Source organism: Fukomys damarensis, unplaced genomic scaffold (assembly GCF_012274545.1).
Source record: "Fukomys damarensis isolate Sample0158 unplaced genomic scaffold, DMR_v1.0_HiC HiC_scaffold_16, whole genome shotgun sequence".
Lineage (NCBI taxonomy): Eukaryota > Metazoa > Chordata > Mammalia > Rodentia > Bathyergidae > Fukomys > Fukomys damarensis.
In genome coordinates this window covers 46,903,530-46,914,021 of record NW_022900928.1, presented here as the reverse complement: position 1 = coordinate 46,914,021, position 10,492 = coordinate 46,903,530, and positions in this window count along the sequence as shown.

The window sequence follows — 10,492 nt, the reverse complement described above, 5'->3', positions numbered from 1 at the left end:
GACCCGATTCAAAAATGGGCATCTGAAATGAACAAACATTTCTCAGACAAAGAAGTAAGAGCACTAAGTAAATATATGAAAAAATGTTCCACATCACTGATCATTTGAGAGATACAGATGAAAACAACACTGAGATTCCATCTCACCCCACAAAGAATGGCTGCTATTAAGAAATCACACAATAACAAATGTTGGCAGGGATGTGGGGAGAAAGGAACCCTTCTCCATTGTTGGTGGGAGTGCAGACTGGTGCAACCACTATGGAAATCAATATGGAGATACCTCAACAGAGAAGTATGCGCACCCATGCTTATAGCGGCACAGTTTGTAATAGCTAAATCTTGGAAACAGCCCATTTGCCCATCCGTTGGATACTGGATAAAGAAGATGTGGTTTTTCTATAAAATGGAATAGTACTCAGCCATAAAGAATGAGAAAATAGATTCATTCATAGGAAAATGGATACATATTGAAGATATACTCCTAAGTGAAATAAATAAGTCACACATGTGTAAATATCGAATAGTTTCTTTGGTGTGAATAATCTGCAATAATACATAAGATCCTAATAAGATTACTGACATTTTGAAAAGGGAAGAAAGGAGCTAAAGGTGTAGGGAAGGTGGAATGAGTAGGGGAAGGGTAATAAGGGAAAAGAAAAAAATGTGAGATAATGAAAAGATGGAAATAAAGTATTTGTAGATGGGGAGGGGAGGAGGGGGTGAAGGAAGGGCAGGGGTAAGGGGAAAAAATGAGAATCAAGACTTGTCATGTGGAGAAACAAGATCCCAACAACGAATGTAACTGTACTGTATCCCTAAAATGTACCAATATACTCAATTAAAGCTGAAAAAAAATTATGGGAAAAAATCATGTTTCATCAAAGCATAAGATCATAACCTAGCTTCCTATTTTCCCCAAAGGAAATATATCTGCAAAGCAGAAATTAAGATACACTTCTATTATTATTAAACCTTTTAGCTTATAGAATATTGACCAAATCAGTTAAAAGTATTACTATTGCAAGTATTGATCTTTATGATAAATTGTTATGGCTTTATGTTCCCCAAAAATTCATATTTGAAGTTCTAACCACCAGCAGCACCTCAGAATTTGTCTATAACCTGTACAGAGGAAATTAAATTGAAATAAAGTAACTAACGTCTATCTTTTTTCCAAGGTTATAGGCATTCAGATAAGAGAGATTAGGACCAGATGCACAAGAAGGAAGACAAAGAGAAGGCCATCTTCAAGACAAGGGAAAAGGTCTCAGAAGAAATCAACCCTGCTATACCTTATCTCTGACTTCTAGCTTCTGAAATCATGAGAAAATAAATTTATGTTCAAGCACCCAGTCTGTGATACATTTTATATGGCAGATCTAGCAAACTAGTACAGTTTGCTGTAGTGAGGTTGTCACCCCTTCCATGGCTCCATAAAGTCAAATAAGTAAGTCAGTATTTCTCTTATCCTTTCCCTCAAGATTTTGGCCTCATGGTTGAAACCCAGCTAATAGGACTCTTGGTAGGACAACTACAGTTTGGAAAGAAGGGAGAGGAAATATTCTTTTTATTAAAAACTAAAAGACCTAACTATCATTTTTTAAACATGGACCCTTTCTATCACAAGTATCTGAAAATTCAAAAAGTTTTAAAAGCAAGGTTTACTGGGTCGAGAATTAGAAAATCCATGCACAGTCAACTTTAGACTCATGGGTCAAATGCCATTTTATTTTCCCTCTTTATATTATCTGCTCCTGATGAGTACCCCTGGAAATTCCATCCATTTTTTTTTCTCTCAGCAACAAGATGGTTACTAAAGCCCTATCCTTAAATTCTTTTAAAATTTAGTTTAACAAGAATAAGTTCCTGTCTCTCAGAATTCCTGGGTAAGAACATATATGTGCTGCTTCTTTTGGCATAACATTCTAAAATAATTATGTAACACATTTTCATACAGACACTAACAAGTCTGTATTAACTTGATAATGGGATGCTGAGGGAAGATGGTCACAAATTTGAATCTAGCTGGGCAACTTAGCAAGATTCTGTCTCAATCATCAAAATTTAAAAGGGACTGGCATAGAGCTCAGTGCAAAGACTCTGGGTTTAATCACCAGTACTTTAGGGGTGAAGAGGACTAAAGGGCTATATTTTATCAAGGACTTATTTTATGCCAGGCAGGTTCATTATCTCCTTGAATCATCACACATACTAATGCAATGAGAATTATTCCACTTCAAAATACCATTGAATGATTTTTAGAACTATTTCTAAAATAACTAATCTTAAGTAGGTCAAAACAATTGACTGAGAAAGAAAATAGAGCAAGGAATTTAACACATTTCTGCCTGGCTTTCCATGCTCTTTAATTCAGTTGACTCTATATTGTTTTCTGCCAAATATGAATACTTATAGCTTTTTATCTTTATTTCACTAACCTCCCCTGCAATCTCTTCTACCCACTTCTTACCTACTAGTATCATGCCTCTCATATATTTTTAACTCATGAAAAATTAACGTTTAATCCATTCTAATTTTAGGAAAGAAAGTTTTTTTTATTATCCTGGTAATGTGAATCACTTGAATTCTATATAACCACTAAATGCCTGCCCCTTTATAAGCTTAACTATCTCTATATAATTTTTATTATGCAGTTTTGCTCTCTTTGAAGCATAAAAATCACTCTTAAGTATGCTGGTGATGCAAAACACTTAAAAATAGAGCAGTTATGTCAATAAACAAGGATCAAGATGAGGGCCCCCATTTTACATTGCCTTCTTTTCACTAAAGAGCTATTTTCAGTGCAGAGGTCAGATGAAGTCTCCCATACCTCTCTGCTTCAATCAGAGCATGACTGCATTCTGAGCACCAAGTACAGCATGGAGTACAGTTACAAAGAAAAGTAAAAGTTGTGGACCCTGTCTTCTTTGGAAATCACAAATCAAGAACACACATAATCATTTGATGGGTATTTCTCTCAAGGCTGCATCAGCTAGGACATGCAACTTGTAAATCGAATGATATTAAGATACAATTTAGCCTTCCCTGACATTTGAAGGCATTTTAGTCTATATCTGCACCCAACTTCACACTCAAAAGGAGGTGCCTTTCTTCTAAGATCATTAAAATTTTGTTACTTCAAAATTATATGCACTCCATTGTACCATAATTTTCATTTATGTAAGTGCAATCTCCACTAAGTTAGGTGCTCCATGAAGACAGTGTCTAGACTATATTCATTGCTATATGAAGCTGGCCTGTAGCTAGAGAGTAATAACCATGTATAAGATCTATACTAGTCAAGGTAGACTAGGTTTTCCTGTGGTAACAAAAAATCTTATAGGTTAAATACAAAAATAGTTTACCATTCATATTGCATGTCCTTTGTGAGTCAGCAAGTCTCTACAGTCACTAATAACCCCAAATTGATTGAGATTCTGTTAATGGCTGTACCATGTGGAATATACAGCCTTCTTATTGCAATTTAAAAAAAAAGAAAAGAAAAACAAAACAAAACAGAGGGCCATTCTATGCTCTAGATCCAAAGTAAAACAAAAGACTTCCATGTAGTACTTCTCTTCGATGCAGGCTTTATACCTTAATGGGTCTGAAATTTGGAGTGGCCTACCAGTTCCTGTTAGTTGGCCAGTGCAGTCAGGAGTACTGCAAGCCCAGACAAGGACCTGCAAGAGCTCCAGTTCCCATTTCACCTAAGACATTCTCTCACCGTTTATCCTGTGCATGGAGTCAACAAGATGTACCAGGAAAGTTCTGAAACTTGCACATTTAGATTATCCTAGCCCTGTACATATAACAGTGGCTCCAGGGGTGGGGGGCAGCTTGGTGAAGCAGATTGCTCCTGATGGCCAGCATGATTTCTTTATGGAAATAAAAAGAAACACTTACTGCCAGAATTGTAACAACAGGCTTGTTTTTGGGTGATTCTCACTCATATTGGAGACAAAACCATTTCTGTGTTCTGAGCTACTATCTTTCTACCACTGTTCCTTGGATTCAAACTCTGTGCATCCTTGGTTTGGCTTTAGCCTGTGTTCAGTTTCAGTCTACCAAACCTAAGGGTGGCAGAGGGCATCCTTTACTCTGTGTACCTTCTACAGCTGACAGGCAGTGCAGTAAAGTCACCTTTTTGAAGGCTTTGCATCCATCACTGGGACACAGTGCCCATCCACCAGGAAATTTTTAGATCATTGTTACACATCATCACCACACTGCACCATTAATGTTTCTTGCCTCCATTGGCTGTGTTGATATCATATCCTTCCAAGTCTTTCTTAGGCCATGGTAGAGGAGGTAGTACTATATATGTGAATGGGACTACACTTCTCTCTCTGCCCCTAGACCATCAAACTGTCCTTCCTTCTTGTATCAATATGGTCTGTACTCTATGTCTTTGCCACATTGATAAGGATTGTTTTGAATCTGTCAGTCACTTTGTGTAGTGTGGACATTGTAATAATATTGATTCTTCTAACCTATGAATACAGGATGCCTTTCAATTTTGTGTATGTGTGTGTCCTCTTCAATTTCTTTCATCAGTGTTTATAGTAGAAAGCAGAGGTCAGATTGCAAGGAACATTGGCCGATTCAAGTTAGACTTGGTCATAAGAGCAAGGACGATCCACTGAGACATAAACTTAGGTAAACAATTTCTTCTTGTTCCTCTAGATATATAATTGTGCAGTTCACAAGATGAAGTTAGCTTAGCACAGTTTATAGGATTAAAGTATTCACTTTAGTAGAAGAATAAAGATTTTTCCCTATCACTCAAAAATTCAATTCTGCTTGTAGCTCAAATCTCACATCATTTGACATTTTATCTGTGAAAAGTACATGACTTAAATTATGCTCTTACCTATCCAATATCTTTCATCCTGTCTTCAAATACTGTTTTAGGAGAACTGTTGCTACTGTAACTTCATAAGAATACCACAGAGGAAGTTATATTCTGAACAGTAAAGTGTACAAACCAGTTTATAAGAGACTAGCACTGACTGTTGACTCTCCCCATTAAAAACACTAGAAACATATATGAACCAAGCAAAGCTACATTTACTAAAGTTATTTTAGTCTTAAAATGGAACATTAGGACAGGATATTGTAGGGTTTTAGGGTTTTGGCTGAGTGTCTCTAAGAAGTGTTTTTAAAAGTTTAAAAAGAAAAAAAAATTGTAATTTGGCAGAGCTTATTTTGTTTTAATGGCTTTTGGTTGGATAACAGTGAGGCAGGGGTCTTAAAGCAAGTACTGATGAATAAATGGTAGACCTAATATTTGTTTCATTGATTTCGTTGATTAACATGTTTCTTCGATGCACAGGCATTACCTGAAAGAAACAGCTAAGTTGTTTTTACTTGGTACAAGCACTTTTAAATAAGAACAATGAAGAACGTCTATTCTCAGCATTATGTAACACAGGTATAAGAAACTGTGTTGATTTCATTTCTCAGTAGACAGATCATTTCTTCTAACCATGGGCCCACTTAACCAATAAATCCAGGTTAATAAATGGAGAGAATTACCATTATATAACTTAATACAACATCCATCCTGTCATTATTAGCTACCATAAATAACTGAATATTGAATATAAACAAACTTTATATGAATGAAAGATAAATACAAGGATAGCATAAAATAGTAATCATTTTAGTAAAGTCCTCTAACTGCAAATATTTAACTGGATACAAAATTATCATAAGGATTAATTTAGAAAACATTATTCTTCAGTGGAATTTCTAAAGCAAGAAAATAATCTTAAGCATCCACTTCATAAACACATCACATCTCTTCATATAAATTCTCTAAAATATTCGACAAGATCTTTTCTCATTTGACCTCAGCCACTTTACCCACAATGTTACTCTCATTCTACATAAAGGTCTGAGATAGCATATGCTTTTCAGATCTTTGTATATTAGTAGGATGTTCTTTTACCTGCAGCCTTTTCCCACCCACCAGCATAATTCCCACAGGGCTTTCAATAATTAATTTAAGTATTATATATTTAAGAAAACTTCCATGGTACTCCCTAAATTACGTTGAATCAAGTGCCATTCCTATCTGCTTCTGTAGCACTCTATGAATACCAATTTCTCTCAACAGAGTTCACAATGTGTTATAATTGTTAGTAAGCTTGCCTCTCTCACTGATCATCTGCAAGCTTCTCAAAGCCAACGACTGTGCTGTATCCATTTGATATTCCCCAGTGCTTTACATGCAACTGATTCTTATATTTACTAAACTCTCCTCATTGAGTATCATCAGAGAATATAAATTTGCTATGTGTGAAGACACTGACTAGAATTTCTGGGTTTTAATAATTTGTCAAAAATATTGTAGTAAATATATTTTATGTGTGTGTGCTTTATGCTTCAATTTTTTCTCAGAATTATTTTCATAAAAGATTTTATGAAACTTTTAAAATTGCCATACACTAAATTGAAAAATATTGCCTTTTGAGAAAACTAAGTTTACTCCATATATATCATTTTTATCCTGTAGGGCTCTTTGTCAACCTAGAATAGTCAATTCTTATTAGGTAGATTCACATATCCAAACACACAAGTAAAGGAAATGAAAATATCCAGTTTGGGAGATAAATATTTCAAGCCGCAAATAAATATGTTATAATAAAAATAAAGATCAAACATTGAGAATTGCAACCCTAGCCTTAAGGAGAGTCATTTCACAGGATTGCCCAGAAAATATTAAATGAGCTGCTATGAATGCCTCAATGAGAGTTTAGAGAATTTAGTTCATTAGAGATAGCCATACGTCCAGCTTTCAATTCTGATTATATAAAAACTTTTTAAAATAATAAAAAAATTATATTTATACTTACGATTATAAAATAATAGGCATTGGATATGCAGTAGTGTCAGATTTTGTTTTTAAAAGCTCTGTAAGCCCTAGTGGGGATAACGACTTTATAGCTGAAAATAATGTTAAACCCTTGCCCTGCTTGGCTCTTTTCAGCTTGGGGCACTGGTTTTTGGTTCATCAATAAGATACGAACAGAGAAGGAAGAGCAACAGACATCTGTGCCCTCCTTTAACATCTGTGATCTGGGGTGAACCTGAGTATTGGAGAGCAGGGCTGTCTTCGCACTGGCCATGTGTCCAGCCCATTGCCTTGTCTTCCACCTATGATCCTGAATAGCACCTCAATTTTCTGTTGGAACGAGAGTCCTTCCTAGAATCCCAGCCCATTTATAGGAGTCTTTCCACTGCACAGGCTTTGAGAATACAGTCTGCAGGACTTAAAACTTTCCCTTTATTACCTCAGACACTGACTGCAACAGAAAGGTCATCTAAAATTCCACTCTGTGAAACTCTGTAGGATATTCTCTTAATTGGTCTGGGTTGCGGCACAAAACACCATAGACTAGGTAGCTTAAACAATAAAATGTTTTTTCACAGTTCTGGAATTTGAGAAGATTAAGGTACTGGCTGATTCATTTTCTAGTGAAGCCTCTCTTCTTTCCTTGGTGACTGTCACTGTCTTGTCTGTCCTCATATGGTTAAGAGAAGCAACAGTAGGATCTCTGCTGTTTCTTTTATAAGGACACTAACCCCATTAATTAGGAATAGCCTTATGATTTCATTTAACCTTAATCACCTTCTTATTTTTTTTTCTCATTGAGTTTATTGGTACATTTTAGGTATAGAGTACAGTTACATTCATCATTGGGATCTTGTACCTTTACATAACAGGTCTTAGTTCTAATTTTTTCCCCTTACGCCTTTCCCTCCCTTCCCCCCTCTCCTCCCTTCCCTACTTACAAATACTTTATTTCCATTTTTTCATTTTCTCATATTTTCTCTTTTCCCTTATTTTCTTTTCCCTACCCTTCCCACTTCCCCTACACCTTTAGTCTTTTCATCCTATTTCACATTGTAAATTATAACATTAGTATCTTTTTTCTTAATGGATGATTAAAAATCAGTTTATTCCAAACAAGATTTCCACACAACTGTTAAAAGGGGAAGAATGTTGTTAACATACAAATATAGTCACAGATATCAACTCCAAATATAAACTCATTTAAATTCCTGATAGATAGCAATCCAGTGCGGGTTACTTCTAAATAGAACTTAGAGGTCACTTGTTGTGAATGTAACAGTAACATAACAAACCTTGGTTGACAAATAGCTGTCAATTTTGTTTAATCCATTGGCTATTATGTTTGAATTTTCCACAGATGCAGATGAAAACAACACTGAGATTCCACCTCACCCCACAAAGAATGGCTGCTATCAAGAAATCAAACAATAACAAATGTGGGCAGGGTTGCGGGGAGAAAGGAACCCTTCTCCATTGTTGGTGGGAGTGCAGACTGGTGCAACCACTATGGAAATCAATATGGAAATACCTCAAAGAGCTGGGACTAGAGGTTCCATCTGACCCAGCCATTGCTCTGCTGGGTATCTTTCCAAAAGAATTAAAAGAATCATATCACAGTGATATATGTGCACCTATGTTTACAGCGACAGTTTGTAATAGCTAAAACTTGGAAACAACCCATTTGCCCATCAGTTGGAGACTGGATAAAGAAGAGGTGGCTTTTCTATAAAATGGAATAGTACTCAGCCATAAAGAATGAGAAATTAGATTCATTCATAGGAAAATGGATACATTTTGAGGATATACTTCTAAGTGTAATAAATGTCACACATGTGTAAATACTGAAATAGTTTCTCTGGTGTGAAAAATTATAATAGTACATAAGATCCTAAGGAGATAAATGACAATGTGAAATATAGGAAGAAAGGGGCTAAAGGTGTAGGGAAGGGTAGGGGAAAGATAATAAAGGAAAGAAAAAAATATGAGAAAATGTAAAAATGGAAATAAAGTGTTTGTAAATGGAGAAGTGAAGGAGGGGTGAAGGGAGGGCAGGGACAAGGGGAAAAAAATTAGAATCAAGACCTGTCATGTAAAGGTACAAGATCCCAATGATGAATGTAACTGTACTGGATACCCAAAATGTACCAATAAACTCAGTGAGGGAAAAAAAAAGAATCTACATTCTTCTTCTGGAAAATTCAAACATAATATCCAATGCATTAGGATCTTGTGTACAATTATAGTTTTTCACACCAGAGAAACTATTCGGTATTTACAAATGTGAATTATTTATTTCACTTAAGAGTATATCTACAATAATCATCTTCTTATATCCCTATCTCTAAAAACAGTCACACATATGAATTTGGTGAGGGTAGAGGAACACAATTCATCTTACAGTATATAAAAAGCACTAATCTATATTAAATTATATTTGTACATTCCAGAACAATAAAAGCAAAAATCTCTATTATTAAACACACTTGTCAAATTATTGCTAAATTTTAGAATACTTCAAGAGTGATATTTTTATATAACAGAGCCAAATGGAAGGCTTCAAGTGGGAAAACCCCCTACCCAAGCCCATACAGCAGCAAAACTGACAAGAGTTGGGACTGGAATCCATGTCTGCAGGAATCAAAGCCCAAGAAAGGTCTATTTATTGTGTTGATGTTGAAACTACAACCCTGGTTACTGGTCATCACTCAATCCCAGCCTCTTTTCCCTCTTCATCTGCACTCTGATTATTTTGCATCTCAGATATACCTGAGTTTTGGAAATGATAGGGAGCTTAAAAATAAGTATTTATTTAATACCTATATCCAAATGCTAGATGGAGCACTAGATTACTGCTTATATACCTACATATATCTGCAATATAAAACCAGAAGGATTAAATGGTACTTTGCCTTACTAGTTTAGTTCTTATGCAGAAATTCCATGTTTCTCTTTACAATATGCCAGCTTTTAAAATGACATTACATTTGTTTCCATCCTCAGTACAACATCCATTTGTTCATTAATTCAAATATTTAACAAATATTTCATCCTTATGCATCAGGTACTGTTTTTGACATTTGGGATCTGTGAGAGAAGAAAAAACTCCCTGGGTTTATGGAACTTATATCTTAGCATGAGGAAGCATAAAATACCCAATAGAATAAGTAGACTATGTAGTGTGGTGACATTATAATAAAGGCTATGGAAAAGAGAAAGTACAGTAAGGTAAAGGAGTTTAGAAGTGTGAGAGGAAGGTATCAGTGTGAGCCTCTTTAAGAAGGTAACATTTGAATGGATTAAAGATCTAAATATTAAAACAGAAACATTAAACTTGCTGGAAGGTAAGTTAGGCAGAACTCTGGAAGACATTGGTATAGGAAAAGACTTTATGAACAAATCCTCAGTAGCACGGGAACTAGCAGATAGAATCAACAACTGGGATCTCATCTCACTAAAAAGCTTCTATACTTCAAAAGAAACCATTAGCAGAACTAAGAGACAATCTACAATGTGGGAAAAAATTTTTACCAGCTGTACCTCAGACAAAGGACTATTATCAAGGATATATAAAGAACTCAAAACAATCAGTCCCCCCAAATATAAAGACCCGATTCAAAAATGGGCATCC